Consider the following 20,616-nt stretch of genomic DNA (forward strand, 5'->3'; position numbering starts at 1 on the left):
AATGTTTCTTTAAAAGGCACTCATTTCTAGGATGTTGTGTATTCAATGAGATAAAGAACATTACGCCCTCAGGTGAATGGTGGACACATCCTAAATCAGGAGATGGAATCTCAAAGGCCAACAGGTGTGACTCCAGAAAGCAGAACTGAGGGAGATTTTGGTGAACTAGAAAGTGAATCCTTTGCGAGGAAGCCACTATCCCCTCCAACTGCTGACCTCCAGGCCCCAGATATCCAGATATTGCCACATCTTTAGAAGACCTTCCAAGAGAAGGTATAGCACATTCAGGCTGTTAATTCAGTGTTTTAAAAATGCTCGCAAAACGATTCATGTTTTACAAACCATGTGCAGGGCTAATGAACACATCTATGGGCTGTGCTCAGGACCTCTATTAAAAAGTATTTGCTCTTACGATCATTGCTATTCTGGTAGCCTATTATGATGATGAATATCATTACGATTGTTTTGCCTTTGTTTTGGGGAGCAAATCACTGTCTTGGGAGCTAAAGAAACTATAAGAGAGAAAACAGAACACATACTGTCATAGTAAGCTGAATGTAGAAAATCAGTTAATAGGCACAAATATGCACAATTAAATACCCTCCAAAATATTTTAAGAACTACGAGGACAGCAGGGGATTTCCTTTTTATTTTAAACACAGCTGTGATGTGTATTTTCTGAAGAGCTTCAAACAAGCTTCAGTTTATGGTGGTCCCATCTGAAATGGATTTCAGACTGAATTAGGTAATGCCTCCAGAGAGCTCGATATATGTTATTAGTCATCAACATGACCATCGTCATCATTACATGCAATCAGACAGCTAACCTACTTACGTACATCAGGTCTCAAATCCTGATTTAAATATTTCACATTGCCTCAAGGTTAATGAACTTGACACCAAATATGCAAATTAAAAGTTGTCAGACATTTGAACAAATGAACAAAGATGTTAGGTCCAAGGAAGCTTGCTGCAGTGACGGAATAAAAGCTTCTGGGTGTTCATCAATAGTGCAGTTGTTAAGTGCCTTCTATAAAATATGGCACTGTTGTTTAAAAAAGTTAATGATACTAATTATGTAGACTTTGCAATATGGGTAACACAAGTGATTTTTATTTCCTTTTTTCCTGTTAGGAGAATTTCTTCCACATGACTAGTCAGTTTTTCCATGGTGTCTTTCTCTTTCCAGGTCTACTTTTCTTTTGTTTGTTTAGGAACTCGTTATTTTAGACCCAGGCATCCAATGTGGATTCCTAATTTTATTTTCTTATAACTTGTGAATGTTTTCTTTTGTGTTGGCCATTATTTTTTTTCCAGTTTATTTATTTATGTTGAAACAGAGAGAGCAGGGGAAGAGCAGAGAGAGAATCCCAAGCAGGCTCCGCACCGTCAGCATGGAGCATGATGCAAGGCTCAAAGCCACAAACCATGAGATTGTGACCTGAGCCAATACCGAGAACTGGTCGCCCAACTGACTGAGCCACCAGGGCACCCCTGCCCATTAACTGGAGTAGGAACTATGGGCTCCAGATATGAGGCTCATCCTTATTCCTGTGGTTGGCATGGTCTGCCTCATTGAAACGTACTTCCTTTCTCCTTACTTTCAGTGGGTGATGTGTTGACCCCTATTTGTGGCATTCTCTGGGTAACTCAGGTGGCTGTGGAGGGCCAGGAAGACTTTCCTTTCCTATACCAGGCTCTGAATGACTTGGAGACTGTGGGGACCCTCTCCCACTTATCTTGCTGGTGTCTCCTGTGCTTCTGTAGGCATGAGAAGGTCCAAGATCCATTCAGACTTGCAGGTGGCCTGAGTGGCCCCTTGGGGCTCCAGCACAAAATGGAGACTATGCAGAAGAATCTGTAAGAGAAGTCAATCTGCTGCCCTTTTATCTAAGCTCTAAGGATTGTATTGTCTTCTTTCTAATTCAGTGGCTACTGGCTTTTGCGTGGAAGCACAGAAAATAAACCCCCAGAATCCATCATGTAGTTTCTCCCCCTGGAGACCACAGAAAAGGCCAAGTTCTAGGACGAACTCTTCATATTTTTCCAGCATGCTCCCCAGGCATGGAGGTTAGTCTAGGGGCAGAGATGAGAAAGACAGTGGTCAGTGCCTTCTTAACCTAAACCTAGGCAACTACTATCCAGTGGCTACATGGAATAAATCATAATCCAGGAAATTAACACAGCATATCCAGTATTTCTGGATCTATCACATGCTAGTAATTTTCACCACATGAACACGCCTGTTCCTCACACAACAGTTTGGAGATGCTTAGTATGGATTCATATAAATATGAACACTGGATCACACGACACAGGATTTTCTACATTTTTATGATTCCAAATAGGTTTCTTAAAGAGTTGTACTGATTTAGAGGACCTGAAACATTGTCCAGTTCCTGTGGCCTTTAATCTCACCCATTAGAGCAGATGATTCTTTATAAGCCTCGATTTAAAAAGAGAGAGGGGGGGGAAAAAAAGAAGAATTACACCTGGGGCCTTTTCCTCTCTTACTTTATAAAATCCCCTATAGTTCCTCATAAAGTTTGATGGATCCTTATGATAAAAAAGTTTAAAGTACAGAAAATGCATGAGTAGCTCTCTTCAGCCAAAGACTTTCCTTTTTATCCCTCATTTGCCTCTCGATCTTTAAAGACTTTGCCTCCCATGGGCTTCTCCAGGTTCTGTTATCTCCTGGAAATTTCTAGACTCCTTAGGGTACAGTAATTCCTCCCACTACAGAATCAACAGGTCATTGATTCTGGGAAGAGACATCTTCCCCAGTACCTTTTAGAACTGTGCAGTTGCTGTAAGTCTTGAGGCTTTAGTTTTGTCAATTTTTGTTAATTTTGTGCACAATTTCATAATGAATTAGAAGAGCTATATTTTTCTATAGGAGGTTTTCAGCAACAGCTGAGTCTATATAGCTAAAAGTGCTTACATCCAACCTTAAGAAATGGAATGTGGCCTCTGGGTGGCTCAGTTGGTTAGGCATCTGATTCTTTTTTTAGTTTTTTTAATGTTTATTTTTGAGACAGAGAGAAAGAGAGAGGCAGAGAGATAGAGCCCAAGCAGGGGAGGGGGAGGGAGAGAAGGGGACACAGAATTTGAAGCAGGCTCCAGGCTCTGAGCTCTGAGCACAGAGCCCGACGCAGGGCTTGAACCCGAGATCATGACCTGAGCCAAAGTTGGAGGCTTAACCGACTGAGCCAACCAGGTGCCTCTTGAGCATCTGATTCTTGATTTCTGCTCAGGTCATGAACTCATGATTCATGACATAAAGCCCTGAGTAGGACAATACAGAGTTTGCTTGGGATTCTGTGTGTGTGTGTGTGTGTGTGTGTGTGTGTGTGTGTGTGTGTGTGCCGTTTCCATACTTGTGTACTTTCTCTGTTTGAAAATAAAAAAATAAACTTAAAGAAAAGAAATGGAATGAATTTCTGATGGTGCATTTGAGTGCTCTAATCGTATTCATGGCGTTGAACAGGAAAACCTCATCTGGTGATCCATGCTAACTGTCGAAAATGTGTTCCCTTTGGAAACATTTAGCCATCTCTGTTTCTGTTTTAAATTTTGTTTGTAGTTATTTTAGTCCCCAGGCCACTGAGTTTCAGTGTAGATCTTTTTTCTGAGCGTCCTCAAAGCACAAAGCAGCACGCCCTTTCCATGTCTTACTGTTGATCCGGTATATGTAAGATTCCTCTGTCAGAGACCCAAACTTCTGTGCTATCATGTTCTGCCTGTGGCATTTCCTCTCTCGGTCACTTTTCTTGAACGCTTGTATGCCATGCATGTTTCACAGTGGCAAAACTCACCCTAACTTGTACAACAGAAACCAGATGGAGATGGAGAGATCGACAAAATTAAAGGTTTGCAAAATGGTCCTCTTGGCTATCTGGCTTCCCTCTCTGTTATAACAACAACGTACGGGTCTGGTATGGCTGCTCCAAGAAATCCTAGTGCTCTTTGCCCTGCCCCTATAGGATTCCTATGGGTCTGGAATACAAATATTTGTGAACATGCCCTGCCACATTTCCCTACAGTTTTCATCACCCAAAAACCTCACTAGGAGATGTCGATCTTACTTGCAGAGCCCCAGATGGTTTCCCAATAATTCCCATCTTCTGAGCCAATTCTCCAAACTAGCATAAAAAGCATATTTAGGGTATTTTTAATCCTAAAGCAAGCCAAATAGACCCGTGTGGCACGACTCCATAGTGTTAGAAAAATGATTAGTGCACCTCGATTGGGTAGGTATGCGTCGGGAGACTTTCAGAAGCATGCATTTTATTATCTGTTGCTTATACTCTAAGGGAAAGGGTAAGTAAACATTCTGCCTGAAGTGCTGTTTGCATTCTTGCCTGACAAATCCCAAGACACAGATTTGATATATACCCTCATTGAGCATAGCAGTTTCTTTCTGTTTCACAAATACTGGCAGGAAGTGAGCCTCTTGGTCTTGTCAGTCCCCCAACTGCAAGGAGGTGTTTGGAGAGGCTGACGTCCCCAAGTTCGGTTTCAACTAGTGTTCGTGTACCACAGTTTCTCAACCTGACACTGTTCATGCAGGGGCTGAATGATTCTTTGTTGGGATAGGGAGGGGGTTGTCTTGTGCCTTATAATGTGTTGACCAGCATCCAAGACTTCTCACTGGATGCCATTGGCTCCTTAGCACCTGCTCCCACTTGCGATAAACCAAAACCTCCTCTGACTTTGCTAGTTGCCCACCAGGATGGATGGGAATAGAGTAAAATCATCCCTGATTTTCTTCTTCCCTGTCCAGAACTTTAGTATCCAATATGGTAGCCACTAACCATTGGAAGCCATTGAAATTAGTTACAATGAATTACAATTAAAATTCAGTCCCCTAACCTCATGAAATCACTGGTTACCATATATTATAGAATATTTCCTTCAATACAGCAACTAATATTCGACAGTGCTGTTCTAGGGCAAATATTCTTGGTGGGAGATCTCACATCCAAGGCAAAAACAAACTTATTTATTCTTGTATTTATGGCTTTCAAATAATTTAAGGTAACTGAAAATATGGTCATCATTGAAAAACAAGCAAAGAAGCCAGCGAAATTTTTCAGACAAAGGTTGACGAGATATTAGAAACACTTCAAACTGTATGGTTACTAAATGAAGGGACCCTATTTGAAAACGTTAGACGTATTTTGTACTATAATACTGATTCAGTATTTTAACATTTTTATTCAACAAGAGGGGAATGTTGTGAATGAAATAGTGTTTTGATGATGAATTAATTAATGCATTCAATCTAAACAAAAAAAGAAAGAAACAAGCTCTTTCAATAAATAGGTTATTGTAGTGTATTGCCCACCTGATGCCTGATGCCCTTGGTGGGTTTGGGGAGCCTGTTAGCTATGAGGTTTTAGGGAAGACTGAGCTCTGCTATTTGCTTTCAAAGCAACAAGATCCTGGCTCTCCCTGACCTGATCAATGAGAGACCCATGACCTATTATTAGCCATTTGGATGTTCCCACCCAGGACTTTATATCTGGGTCGGTTGACACACTATGTCAGGCCGTTTAGAATCTTGGTTACCTACATCAGTTCTTTTAATAAATCTCCTAGCGTCTTATATTCCCCAATATCGATACCTATATTTTATGTCTAAGATTCTTGTCTAAGGGTTTTCCATAAGATGCATCTCTGGTAAGAGTTTTGCTTTCTTTTTTTTTTTAATTTTAAAAATTTCTTTTTTCTTTTTAAGTAAACTCTTCTCAACTTGGGGCTCTAACTCATGACCCCCAAGATCAAGAGTCTCCTGCTCTACAGACTGAGGCAGGCAGGTGCCCTACTGGTCGAGGTTTAGAACACTTTTCCTGTAGAGCACCATGCTTTCTGGAATTCTGCCTGGAAGTCATTGCCAACACAGCCTCTCTGAATTTTGTCTGTGTCTTCTCAACTCAGCTAGATTGCCTTCCTCTGCTTTTACAGCCTCGAATGTTCGTCTGGGTATAATTGGGGCAATTGTCAGACTCACCATATTGTTTCCTTTTATCATGGATCACATTTCTATCCTCGCCACTGTGTAATATCCAAAAGCAACTGCTGCATATATTTTTTCCAGTTTTCTCATTGTTCTTTGTTGATTTCTTTTTGATCTAATGGATAAATCATGCCAATCCTCATATATATTGTGATGTAGAGATATAATCAATATCAGTATTGATATTTCTGAGTGCCGTCTCATTGTTTCTTATTTTATTGAAAGTAGCCACACCAATTACTCCGTAACTCTTCACTCTGTTCATTTTCTTTTTAAAGAATTTCACAATCTATAAAAACATCTTCCTTACTTATGGGTGCACTTGTTTATTGGATTCCTTCTCCTTAAGGCACTTTATTTGCCCAGAGTATGTGCCCTAAACAATGTGGTAATTATCTTGGTGAAATAACTGTATCTCACTAATTTCTGGACTAATCATTTCACAATTAAATTTGCAAATTTTACCCCATCTTTTTTAGAATACCAGCTCTTTAGGGATTTTTCTAGCTCTAATTTTGACAAGAGGATAATTTCATATTGTTTCAATACAAATAACAAAATACAGAAAGTTCACTGAATAAGGTTTATGCCTCAGAAAATATTTCTCAGATTATTGTCAGTGTAAGGATCCCACAGGTAGCCAGTGGACTATCCACAATGCTCTAGATGGGTTTTCACGGATGCATAGTACCATACGGCAATCTTACACAGCTCACAAAGGTCACTTTTCACCATTTTATGTCTTCTGTGACATCACCAGCTGATCTTCTGTGTCATGGAAGAGATAAAGACACAGACATTCGTAACATACTACCCATAAAAGTCAATTAAAGTTTATATGTCTGAAATTGTTGGCTTGCTGAATTTTTAGGCTTTACAATCGGGGTGTTATCGTTACTTTTCGTCTACTCTCTTTGCTTGTTCCCTGGAATATAGTGATATTTACGTTGTCCTGAGACTCATCGAGACACTTCATTTCCCAACATGGCATCGTAGAGCAGGGACTGGGCCCTTTTACTTCTTTCTGATCACAATTCTTGACATTTGTTCTTACTCTTACTCAGTGGCCACAGTCCAACATCGTAAAGTAGTGGGTTATTCCGAGGGAATAGACAGAGTGGGCTGTTCATCAAGGTTTGATCCCAGACATAACTGAAGTATATCCTTAAGTGACTTTTAAAACCTACTTGAAGTTCCGGGCCACAAAACATATTTATTTTTAATGCAGTTCAAAATAAGAAAGCCTACAGAAAATGAAAAGATTACCACAGCTGTTTTTCAAATCCTAATACTTTAGATTATCCTATAAATTTTGGATTCAAGAAAAAACTGGGAAATAGGTTACGAAAATAAGTCTCACATCTTGCATTGCCTTTGGAAATACCTGCCTAAGAAAATATTATGGAGGTAATTGTTAGAGCTTTTGCATGGGCATGCTGCTGTTTTAGATATATTCCTCTTTTAAAATGCATGTCAGTCTTTCTGAAAACAGATACGGCACAGTGGAAAGACAGGTGCTTCTAAAGCTTGCGGCTTTACAATTTGGGCACAGGATGGTGGCACAGGATGGTGGCAGCTAAATTTCATTTTGGCTGGTTAGACTGAAGGGGAGGAAGAGCCCTCTCTCCGCTCCTCCTGGCGATCACACTAAGTTTTAGCATGGAGGTGGCAAAGGGTTGCTCTTTCAGGATTAATGGGAAGACTACAAGTCTTGAGGACAAGAACGGATAACAAAGGAAGGGAGCCAAGTCTCAGACACCTTTGAGTAGGAGATCTTGTGGACCCGATAACCCAAACTTATAGGCTCCAATGGAGACCGATGGCCAACCTTTCCCAGAACTCCCCTGTGCATTGACAGTAACCCTGTTGGCCTGTTCCCTTCCCAAACCTGAGAACCAACTGCTTTTTTGCATTGCCAAGGTTGGCTCTGATCCATGTTAGCATCTTCACCCCCAGTCATACTTCCTCTGGGCATGTCTTGATATCAGAACTGGTACCATGTTTGACAGGTCCCATCACTCCTTTTGTTTGAGAGGATGGAGAATATAGTTCTAAGACTGTGAAAATTGTGTGAATGAAATGGTTTCCTAACTCCATAGCTGGCAATAATTAGAGTCACTCACTGCATTTCTGGCCATCAGAGTTTGCTATATTTCCCATAATTATGTTTGTTGTTTGAAGTATCAGGGGTTCATAAAAATAAAGTTTATGGTTAGACACTGGGATCAGAAGGAAAGAGAGCTAAAACGGGGTAATCTGTGAAGATCTTTCTTAAGGATTGACAAGTACTGGAGTGGGGCTAGCGAGATAGACATTAGAGCAGTGTTTCTCAGCTGGAGACAATTTTGTCTCTAGGAGACATCTGCCAATGTAGGGAGACATTAGTGGTCTTGATACTGGAGAAGGGTATTAGTGGCATCTGGTAGGTAGTGTCCATGGATGGAGCTAAACCTTCACACAACGCACAGGACAGCCTGACCACAACAATTATCCAATTGCCAAAATGCCACGTTTTGGGAAACCCTGACTTGGGCAGTTCACTGGGAAGAAAATGAAACTGTAAATTACGTTTCATTCCTTCTAGTAGATCAGTACTTTCTAACTGCATACGTTTGCAAAGGTGTGGAGCTCACAAACATGTCCTTCTAGGAAATCATGGCTTATAATTGTAGGTGCCAACTTTAGCAAAACTAGGACAGCAAAGGTGCATTTATTTAAGTATTCTTAATATTTAATCCAGATGCTTCCTACACTCACTTCTCACTTCCTATCATTTATTAATTTAAGTGACTCTTGCAATCTATAATTTGTTCCAATCTTTCTTTCCTTTTTTTAAAAGCATTCAAATTTTTTTTAATGTTTATTTATTTTTGAAAATGAGAGACAGAGTGCGAGTGGGAGAGGAGCAGAGAGAGAGGAAGACACAGAATTGGAAGCAGGCTCCAAGCTCTGAGCTGTCAGCACAGAGCCTGACGCAGGGCTCGAACTCAGGAGCTGTGAGATCATGACCTGAGCCAAAGTCGGGTGCTTAACCTACTGAGCCACCCAGGCAACCCTATTCCAAGCTTTCTTGAAAGGCCTTTCAACTAAGAAAAGCATATGTATACACATGTATATTTTAAGTTTATTTATTTATTTTGAGAGAGAGAGCATATGTGCACAAATCATATGTATATTTTTAATCCTTGGCACAGTGAGGTAAAAAAATATCCCATTGATTTCCAGTTACAGGGTGAATATTTCTTTTTTTTATTATTTTTTTAAAGTTTTTTTTTTAACGTTTATTTATTTTTGAGACAGAGAGAGACAGAGCACGAATGGGGAAGGGTCAGAGAGAGGGAGACACAGAATCTGAAACAGGCTCCAGGCTCTGAGCTGTCAGCACAGAGCCCAATGCGGGGCTCAAACTCACGGACTGTGAGATCATGACCTGAGCTGAAGTCGGCTGCTTAACCGACTGAGCCACCCAGGCGCCCCACAGGGTGAATATTTCTTATTTCCACTTGTTTTCCTCTGAACATGTGTAGTACATGCCACGTGTTCCTTGGGGCAATCCTGGCTCCTCCCCCGCTGTTCTAAATGGCATCCAAGTCTGTCTCTTCTTGAGAATTCAGTGAAAGTTCAAACCTCTTCCTGCCCTGATCTCCCCAACTTTTGTTTTTCTATTGGAGGTGATTCACATGTCTTGTTTTGCACCTTGGGCTGTTACCCTGTTATCCATCAAATTGCTTCTCAAATAGACTTCATGAATGTACCTTCTTCATTTTGTTGCTGTGACCAGGTTTCTCCCATGTGTATGTCATGGAGCTTTGAGAAAAGGAAGCCCAGACGGCAGTTGTTGGCATCTCCCATAGGAACTAGTTCAGCTTCAGAACATAGTGGGAGTGTTTATTAAGGCACACTTGTGGGCACTTGAGGATACTCTTTGGCCAAAGTTTTACTCTGTGATATATATTATATGGCATAGGTGTAAATATATATGTAGATCATGTATGTACACCACATGTGTAGCATATATTCATATGTATAAGATATATGTATGCCCTGTATCTTTATATATACACCTATTATGTGTGTATATATTATATATGCATGTACCTATGATATATAAGTATATGTAATAGACATATGGCATCCATAAAGCTGTCTGTGGTGTATGATATATGTGCATTTCTGATACATAGGTATTTGAAAACAGGAATCTCAATACAGCTCATGCGAGGAGGAATCCTCAAACCTGTAAGCTCTCAGAAAGAGCAGAGTGGGTACTTTTCATTCCCTTAACTTGTTTTAAGGGACCCGTGAAGTTTTACCAACCCTTCTCTTTTCACTTCTGCTTCACTTTTCTCTGTGGATGTCTCTGCTTTTTCTTTCTTATAGTCCACACATGTCTGTCCAGATTCTACCCATGTCATGGTCCCTCTGACCAAGTCAGTGTCCTAGGTGACGTGCTGGTGTCCATCTCTGTTGGCTTGGCATCGGTAGCTGAAGGAGCAGGAACTAATGCAGGCTGATGGCATGGCAAAGCAGTGTATTGAAAACACACTGAAAGGCTTACATCATTGCCAGGAATACTGGAGAAATAAGCTTAGAATGCAGGTAGGAATAACGGGAATCCTTGGGAGATAGGTCGTGTAGACAGGAGCACCGATAAACGCTGATGTGGACAGCACTGTCTTCAACACAGGGCATGGATGATGTAGCTCTACCTGCATCCAAGAAGTATGGACACATGGTCCATTGGCCCCTGGAAACTGAATGTTGTGACCCCCACTTTCATGGCTAGCAGGAATGTTCTGACATTCCTAATACTGGATCACTGTTGACAAACTCAACATCCTCATGGTAGGTGTCTGGTCACATAGTCAATCAAATGCTGTCTGTCTGAGAGGCGGAGAAAATAAACACATGGGCTTTTGTTTTCTGCACGGAGAGGTGGATTCTGGTACCATAATAGCAAGCATGATAAGGGTGTCCCAGTACAAGGAAAGGGTTTTTGTGCTAAGGGATTCCATTTGGCCCACTCAGATAAGTCAGGGTAATCTCACTGTCTCCAGGCCATTTGGTTACTACCCTTAATTCCATGTGCAATTTTAATTTCCCTCTGCCACATAATGTAACATATTCACCGGTTCCACGACTGGGATTTTTGAGGGCTATCATTCTGCCAGCGACAGTAACTTATATTATCAATGGTATTTTGGCCATATAAAATAATATTTTGTATAAAGAGACCTGGATTTGGAGTAAGAATGGTCTCACATGTTGACTCTGGTATTAGGCATGATCCAGGTCAACAGATAACCTTCTCAGTTAAATTTTCAGGTATGAGGAGCTTGGCACCTACTCCAATGTTGTTTTCCTGATCTTTTAAGCTTGGTCTCGTCTGCAAAAGGAAGGAAAATCCTATGTGGAGTTTCTGCGTGATGTAGAAACCAGATCAATCTTGCTTTGAATCATGACTGTCCCTCTTTCTAGTTAAAGTCACTAAGTTCCTTGGCTTGTCTTTCTCCATTTTCTCATCTCAATAATGGGTACAACTTCCTAGGACAATTGTGAGAATTAAGTGAGGCAATTGAAATGGAGATGCTAAGTGCCACACCTGGTTCACAATGAATATAACACCAGAAAATATCTAAGTGTATTTAAACCACGATTTCTGCAACATTGCACTTCAGATATTTGAGCCCAGGTAATTATGTTTGTTGGGAGTAGAGAGGGCTTCCCAGTGCATTGTGGGATGTTTGGCAACATCCCTGAGGTCTTCACGTTAGCCCAGTTGCCTCTTTCCCTTCAGCTGTGAGACCAGCTGATCTCTAGATACTGCCAAATGTCATCTATGGGGGAGATCGCCCCTCCACTTCTGAGAACCCTTTCTCCAGACAAATGACCTAATGGATAACCATATGTTCTTTACAGTATCTAATTGTAATTATACATGTGACTCATGGAAAACCATAAGCAGTCATATATTTACATGCTGTCTTATAGGTAGATAATAAGGAATATGTGCAACCCTATCTCCATCCATGGACAGAGAAGAGTAAATGTCATTTTTTTTTTTTAATTTGTTGCCGGCACAGATAAATATCTGATTTATTGAAGGCCAAAGAGTCCATGCTTAACATGGGGACTTAACATCCCATTTAGTGTGGGATATTATTCCTTTTTTTTACTTATCTACATTCATTTTGAGGCAATTACCACAACACACTTATCAGTTTAACTTAATCAACTGTGTACATTTCTATTTTGTTAGAACACAAATCCAAAATAACAAGTGAATGGGGAAAGCTTATCTTTTTCACTAAAACCTATTACTTGTAGTCTTAGGAAGAAGCCTCAAGCTGTGTCTGTCTAAATGCAAACCGTATGAGAAAACTAAAACATGCTCACTATTTTAATTATCAGCTTCTTGGGGAGCGGGGTGACAATGACCCCAGTTTTCCCTCTTGACCTGAAGGAATATGTAAATTAAGTGCTCTAGCAGGTGAGAAAGGATAAGCATAGGGAGCGCCTTGATTAAATTTCACAAAAGTATATGGATTATTGATTAGGTTCACAGCATGAAACAGCCCAGAAATGTCACCCTTCAGTGGACTTAGTAGATGAGGAAATTTTGCCAACCATGAGGTAGACGTTGAAATCATCCCTTTGTTGAGTGTCCCCTTACACATTGATCATGAAAGTTTTTCCCTGTGACCCAGGGTCCAATGGATTAAAAGGCTGTGGTAAGAATGTAGATCCCACTGAACTTGATGGCACAATCATCAGAGTTAAGAACTGGCCAGTTGCCTGGATGGTGTCCAGATATTGGCTGGGAGGCTTGGACACACCCCACATTAAAAGTTGGATGGTTTTTAACTACAGAAGGTTGGAGAGCTTCCAGAAAATACTAGACCATATTGGGTTTCCTTAGATGTTTGTTTGATAGCCAGACCAGGGTCACAGAGCAATGCGAAATGGATGAAGCTGAATAGGGAGGTTCAAGGTTGTCCAACCGAGAATATGAAAGGTGACCCAACAGGTGGGTGATGGCACTGAGGGCACTTGGTAAATGACAGCAGAACTGATGAGGGTCTCAAGAACAAAGTCGTAATCCATTCTCTTAAGGGAATGTGATCAGGTGTCTCCTGGAAGAAGGTCATTCCTAGGAGAAAAGAGTTTGGACCCTGGAAAGGTTACCAACCATAGACATAAGCCCAGGGGGATATAAAGGCACCATCTGTGAGAACAAGGACACCATGGAGGTCATCTAGGCTCAGGACCAGACTTGGATCCCAAGATCAGAGCTAGAGCAACATCTGGACTTCAGGGAAATGCTCATTTCATCCATAAGACAGTTCTCAGCAAACTTCCAGAATTTTGTCTGCACAGCTGCCTTGGCGTCAAAGTTAAAGTCTGAACAGCAGGAACTGGACGTGCACGTAGATCTCAACCCAGAGCCTTGAAAAGCAGTCTGCTTAAAACGCAAACCTGCTAATGGTTCTGCGTTTAACAAACACTCTGATGTTACCTTAGATGAAGGAGATGTTGCCTTCCCGCCTAATCTGTATGTGAATTTATTTTCCAAAACAGGCATAGCCTTGGGTAAGTTACTATTTTTCATATCCTCTAAACTCGAGATAAAGCATCCTCCGCATAGGAATGTAAAAAGAGAGAAATCTGTATTGGTTCGGGATTTTTTTTTTGTCAGTTAAATTATTAGTATTATTCTCATCTCTCAAATACGAAAGTCAAAACCTGTAAATAGTCCAGAGTCACCGAACCACAAAATGCATTCCGAATGGAAATAGCCTTTATTATCTTGCCAGCAGAAAGTAAAAGTAATTAGTATATGGGTGTTTGTCAGGTTTCGTCTATAAGGGGTCTTTAGACCAGCCTCATAATAACAGTGTTGAAAATGAGAACTGAAGAGGTTAAGATGATAGTCAACAGAGGAGAACAGTGAACAATCCATCAGCTTGGAACAAAGAAAGATAATTGCACGTTGTCCGTCATGGACTTACATGGTAGGTGAACCCTTCATTTTGTCCACTGAAGATGATTTTGTGACCAACAGCCCCAAGTTTCAAACTAGCAGCTGTGGCCTTCAAAGAAGAAACATGATCCAAATCTCCAGCTTCACCTAATGGATAAATCAAAGTGAGGGCTGCCAGCAGCCAATAGGAAGAGTCAGAAGGCAATGCAGAGAGGCAGCTTCCAACCCTGGTGGCAGGAATTGTACTCACTAGCGTCGTTTCTGAAGGTCAAGGCAGCTTTAACAGAATGGTGATTTTTATTTTTTATTTATTTTAAATGTTTATCTTTGAGAGAGAGTGCAAGCTGGGGAGGAGCAAAGAGGGAGGCGGGACAGAGGATCCCAGGCCAGCTCTGTGCCGAAAGCAGAGAGCCTGATGTAGGGCTCAATCTTTTTTTTTTCTTTTTTGTAATTTTTAAATTTATTTTGAGACAGAGACAGAATACGAGTCAGGGAGGGGCAGAGAGAGAGAAAGAGAGAGACACAGAATCCGAAGCAGGCTCCAGGCTCTGAGCTGTCAGCACAGAGCCTGACGTGGGGCTTGAACCCATGAACCATTAGGTCCTGACCTGAGCCAAAGTGGGACCTTTAACTGACTGAGCCACCCAGGTATCCCCAGAAAGGTGACTTTTTAAAATCTGTGTACTTACACATCAAGGCAACAGTCTTCTTGGGCACTAGAAAAGCAAGGAAGTCTGAAGTTGAATGCAGAGTCAGTCAAGATCACCACACCTCAGTCAAGGTCACACGCACCTTGTAAGCACCCAGTCTGACCCAGGTTCCCAGTGATCTTGAGGGCGTGGGCCCACAGTGTCTTAGCAGCTGCTTCATGACACCTCTTGGACAAAAGAAAGATTGAACAGTTTGTGTTAAGAAGGGCACCTGGCTGGCTCAGTCAGTAGAGCATACAACTCTTGATCTTGGGATTATGAATTCAAGCCCCATGTTGGGTATGGAGATTACTTCATACATACATACATACATACATACATACATACATACATACATAAAGAATACATATAGTAACATTTTACCCAACACTAAAAAAATTATATATATGAAATTTAAAAAACCTTATTTTTATTTTATCCTTGAATGACCACATCCATTTACTAAGGCGTATGCCTGTGAGTCACTGCAAAACTTCACAAACATTGAATCTGCTTACACGCCCCCACCCTCATTTCCTGTTCCACTTTGATTTTTCACATATGCCCAGAATCAGATCGGTAGGAAGAGAGCATGATTTAACGTTACAACTTGGAACAACCTCCAGCAAGTTGTTTGCCGCTGTCTGATAGAATCAACTGATTCTGCCTTTCCCTCAAAAATTTGAAATATCTTATGATGCCTCTGTGCGTCCTACAGCTTCTGTTGACGCAAGTACTCGATTCTGCTGTTACGGCACAAAAGCGCTATAAACCCTCCGTAAAGCAGTGGGTGTAGTATATGGCTGTGTCCTAATAAAATCTTATTTGTAAATATTCCCACATTTTGTGAAAACACACGGGCGATGTAATGGATATGACACATACGCCATATTTTACCGATGCTTGTGCAAACACTTTCTATCCTATGTAGTATAGGACTGTCTCAAAGGTGGGCATGACCAGGAATCCTCATTGTTTCCTTTAATTCCTGTAAAAATCCATGTGTTATAATATTTGTGTTCCGGATGAAGGACTTGGGCCTCGAGCTGGAACTTGCTAAAAGGTCAAATGGTTAGCCTTGCAAGGAAGCTGATACTTTTGTGGAAACCAATTCCTGGAAGTTGGCAAAGCTCCAGGCCATTCTGTTCCACCATAATGAAGTGGAGTCTGGGCCCAGGCTCCCAATCATTTGCTCTTAAACTCTGTGAAGGACATTAGCTTCCCTTGGCTATGTTGATGATTTAGACAGAGCGAGCCCTTTCCCCCTACCCTTCCAGGCACTGTCCAGCTACACAAAGGTCATAGATGTGGAACATTCTGGAAAAGCAATGGATAGCAACATTGTAAGGTTCTCACTCTCAACGATGGCATCTTCATTCCCTTTCTCTTGCCCACACGGTTTTTGCACGTGGCTGTCCACGCTCAACAAGTTTTGCAAACTGTTTTGTCAAAGGAACATTCCATGTTGTTGTTATTCACGTCTCAATGTCTCTCCTTTCTCCACAGTGCTGAAGTTTATTGATCCCTTGTCATTTCTAAATTCTCCATGTTTTGACCCACCACAAGTTCTTCTCTAGGGCTGTTTTACTCCTGTGAGCATAGTCTAGCTTACAGGGACTAAATAAGCTATCTTTCTTCAGTGAGACAAAACAATTTTCTATTTCTGAAAACATTCCATTTCTTTGAGCCTGTTCTTAGAATACTTTTTTTTTTTGTCTTAATTGCTCAGAATGCTGGAAGCATACAACTCAAAGGAAATGCCACAGATTGCCAAGTCCATAATAAGAAAGTAAAACAACAACAACAACAAAACACAACTCCAATTAACATTTTGGTTCGTAACTTAAGCAAATGATTGGGGAGATTACTACAATACATTTTTTAATAATACTCGGTGTAATATATATAAAATGAACAGAGTTCTAAGCATCAACCAGATATAATTAGAGAGGTTTCCATCATAATTAGGTTATTTTAAAGTTTTGTTTGCAAACGCCTTCAGTTCTGTCTCGCATGTATTAATAGCAATGACTGATTTCATACTCTAGCCCCATTCTTTTTGCAACTCCTGTATAAGTATAAAGGAGTGATGTCAGTGTATGGCAGGAGTGATACAAGCATTTGGAGCTCCCCGCAAACAAAACAAAGAAGAACAACCACAAATACAAAAAATAAGAGAGAAGATCGGAAGAAATAAAAGAGCTCTGTGGAAAACTAAAGAAAACAGGAACAAAGGAAATGTAATACTAAATAAATAGCCACTCTGATTGAGTCTGATTCCCACTGCCCTCAGTTTGTTAAAAATGTTGTGATTTCTTCAAAACTCAGTGTCGTGTGATAGCTAAGGAGTGATGGATGTCTTCGGACACTATCCATCCTTAGCCAACTTACCCACTGCCCCTTTTGAAGACTGAACTTGTTTAAGTCCAAGGCAACTCAGACATGAAACACCCATTTGGATTTGCATCTTTTTGTGGGGATTGAAATGCGTAGTGTAGTGAAATGTACATTGATGCTGATGGCACCCGCTGTTATAGTAATTTGGACCCAAAAATCTTGAGAAAAGAACTTTTCATTCACTTTTCCACCCTGAGCTCTTGGCAATAGTAGAATAGGTTAATCTAAATGATAAATCACAACACGGGTTTGGGGTTTGAGAGGAAGTTTATAAATGGCAGTCTGGGAGGTACATATTTCGCCTTCATAAATGAACATTTATTCACCAGTCTTTTTGGAAAATGGAGTGAAGGAAATAAAGGACAGAATGTACTTCTCTCTCGTGCAGAAGAGTGATCAGTTTGATCGGTATATTCATTCCACAAACTTGTACTCAGTGTGTGCTGCGTGTTAAGCACAATTAGGAAAGAATCTGAGACAGTAGCAAATACAAGAAAACATTATTGAGATCTTCTTATTAGGAAGATAGGGAGCTGGATTCCTGAAAACTTCTAAGCATATAGAATAAATGAGAGTATTATCTAATGAAGCTCCATTATTGAATAAAAACCCTGCATGCAGTGTTGCCTGTAAAACCACTCCCCCTGATATCCATACTCTTTGCCCTATGACTTGGTAGGTTTTCCACTAGAGGCAAAATAGATTTCCCCTTTCCATTGCTTGTGTGCTTGGTCATGTTACTTGTCTTGGCCAATGGGGTGCAAGAGAGGCTTACAGTCTCTTTGTGTGATGAGGTATGTCCACTTCAGCTTTTGACACAATCATGAGAAGAAAGTGGCTGAGATTACTGGCCCCTCCAAAGACTGTGTGTAATAGAAGTATCCAGCCTAGACCTACTGACCACCAGATGACTCACATACATATGAGAGAGAATAAACAATTATTTCCTTAAGTCACTCAGCATTGGGAATGTTGGTGCATAGCAAAAGCTGACTCATACACCCATATGTACATCCTCTTGATTTCACCAATTTAGTCCTTTCGACATATTATGTTTGACTTTTAAATTTGTTTTTTGACATAAATTACAGATATCATTATATTTTATTGCAAAACTATCTTTTAGGGGTGCCTGTCTGGCTCAGTCAGTGGAATGGGTGACTTTTGTTCTCAGGTTTGTGAGTACACACCCCACACTGGGTGTAGAGATTGCTTAAAAATAAAATCTTTAAAAACAAAAATCAAATGAAAACAAAACAAAAACCACACAAAGCTGTCTTTAAAAAGAAATGAGTATCTTCCATCATATCGCAGTACTTTTTACATACCTAACAGTAAAATAGTTTTCTGAATATCACCAAGCCATATTTAAATTGTCCCAGTTGCCTCCATGTAGAGGGTTTCTGGAAGGTTTGTTCAAACCAGAATGTATTCAAGGTTGTTTCTGGAAGTCTACATCTGTTATCCCAACCTCACCGTTTTGTCATGATACTGACTTGGCATGTATGAAAAAAAATTGTTAGCAGAGTGCTTTGGATTCGTCTGATTGTCTTCTTGTATGATAACTTGCCCTGTCTCCCACATTTCCTAATTGTGGGCAATACTACAGGCTTTAGTTTTAGCGTAGTCATGACATCTTCCTAAGTGGTGGTGTTCAATTCCATCTGGTGGCCCATGATGCTTCCTTCTCCACCACCAAGATTGTAAGAGTAACGCTGGAGGAAGTCAGTGGGAGCCTGATCCCTCCATTGTACACTTACCTTCCCCCCTGTAACCAATAATTTTGCCAGATACACAGGTATATCTAGTTCCCAGGAACCTTGCTTTTTTAAAAGTGAGCTTTTAGAATGAGATCTTGCCATTTGCAACAACGTGGATGGAACTGGAGGGTATTATGCTAAGTGAAATAAGTCAGTCAGAGAAAGACAGTTACCATATGTTTTCACTCCTATATGGAACTTGAGAAACTTAACAGAAGACCATGGGGGAAGGGAAGGGGAAAAAACAGTTTCAAACAGAGAGGGAGGCAAATCGTAAGAGACTCTTAAATACAGAGAACAAACTGAGGGTTGATGGGGGAAGTGGAGAGGAAGGGAAAATGGGTGATGGGCATTGAGGAGGGCACCTGTTGGGATCAGCACTGGGTGTTGTATATAAGCAATGAACCGCAAGAATCTACTCCCAAAGCCAAGAGCACACTGTATATGCTGTATGTTACCTAACTTGACAATAAATTATATTTAAAAAAATAATTCTTTGGGGCGCCTGGGTGGCGCAGTCGGTTAAGCGTCCAACTTCAGCCAGGTCATGATCTCGCGGTCTGTGAGTTCGAGCCCCGCGTCGGGCTCTGGGCTGATGGCTCGGAGCCTGGAGCCTGTTTCCGATTCTGTGTCTCCCTCTCTCTCTGCCCCTCCCCCGTTCATGCTCTGTCTCTCTCTGTCCCAAAAATAAATAAAAAACGTCGGAAAAAAAAATTAAAAAAAAAATAATTCTTTAAAAAATAAATAAAAATGAAAAAACTAAAACATTCCACTGCTGGAAAAAAATAAAGTGAGCTTTTAGATTTTAGAATACTTTTAAGTTTACAGAAAAAAATTACAAAGATAGCACAGAGAGTTCCCATATGCACTACATCCCATTTACCCTATTATTAACATCTTACAAGAATATGGCACATTTCTCACAATTAATGAACCAATATCGATACATTTCCATACGTTATTCAGATTTCCGTAGTTTTTCCTTAATGTCTTTTTTCTGTTCCAGGATCCCGTCCAAATTCTGCACTATATTTAGTTGTTATGTCTTCTTAGGATTGTTTTGGCTGTGACAGGTTTTCGGGCTTTCCTTGTTGTTGATTGTCTTGACAGCTTTGAGGAGTGCTGGGCAGTGTTTTGTTGAATGCGTGTCAATTTGAATTTGATATAGGTTTTTGTCATGATTAGACTGGGGTTATACATTTTAGGGAGACAGACCCTAGGTACAGACTGTTGTTTTTATCACATATCCAGGATGTATATGGGATTTATCACAGTTGATGTTCACCCCCATCACCTGTCTATTTGTGTTTGTCAAGTTCCTCCACTGTAAACATACTATGTTTTTTTTTCTTTTATCTCTACCCATACTGTACTTTAACAAAAAAAATTTTTTAATGTTTATCCATTTTTGAGAGACAGAGCATGAGCATGAGCAGGGGAGGGACAAAGGCAGGAAGACACAGAATCTGAAGCAGGATCCAGGCTCTGAGCTGTCAGCACAGAGCCTGACGCGGGGCTTGAACTCACGAACCGTGAGATCATGACCTGAGCCGAAGTCGGACACTTAACCAACTGAGCCACCCAGGTGCCCACCTATACTGTACTTTTTAGAAGCAAGTAAGCACCAAGAACGTAGGGAGTAATTCTCTGCCTACTTAAGGCTGGAGCACAACATCAATTATTTGCAATTCTTCTGCATGGAAGATTTGACTATTCTCACCTATGTATCAAATATTTCATTTATATCACCATGGACTCTTGGATATTTAA

Source organism: Neofelis nebulosa, chromosome X, assembly GCF_028018385.1.
Source record: "Neofelis nebulosa isolate mNeoNeb1 chromosome X, mNeoNeb1.pri, whole genome shotgun sequence".
NCBI classification, from domain to species: domain Eukaryota; kingdom Metazoa; phylum Chordata; class Mammalia; order Carnivora; family Felidae; genus Neofelis; species Neofelis nebulosa.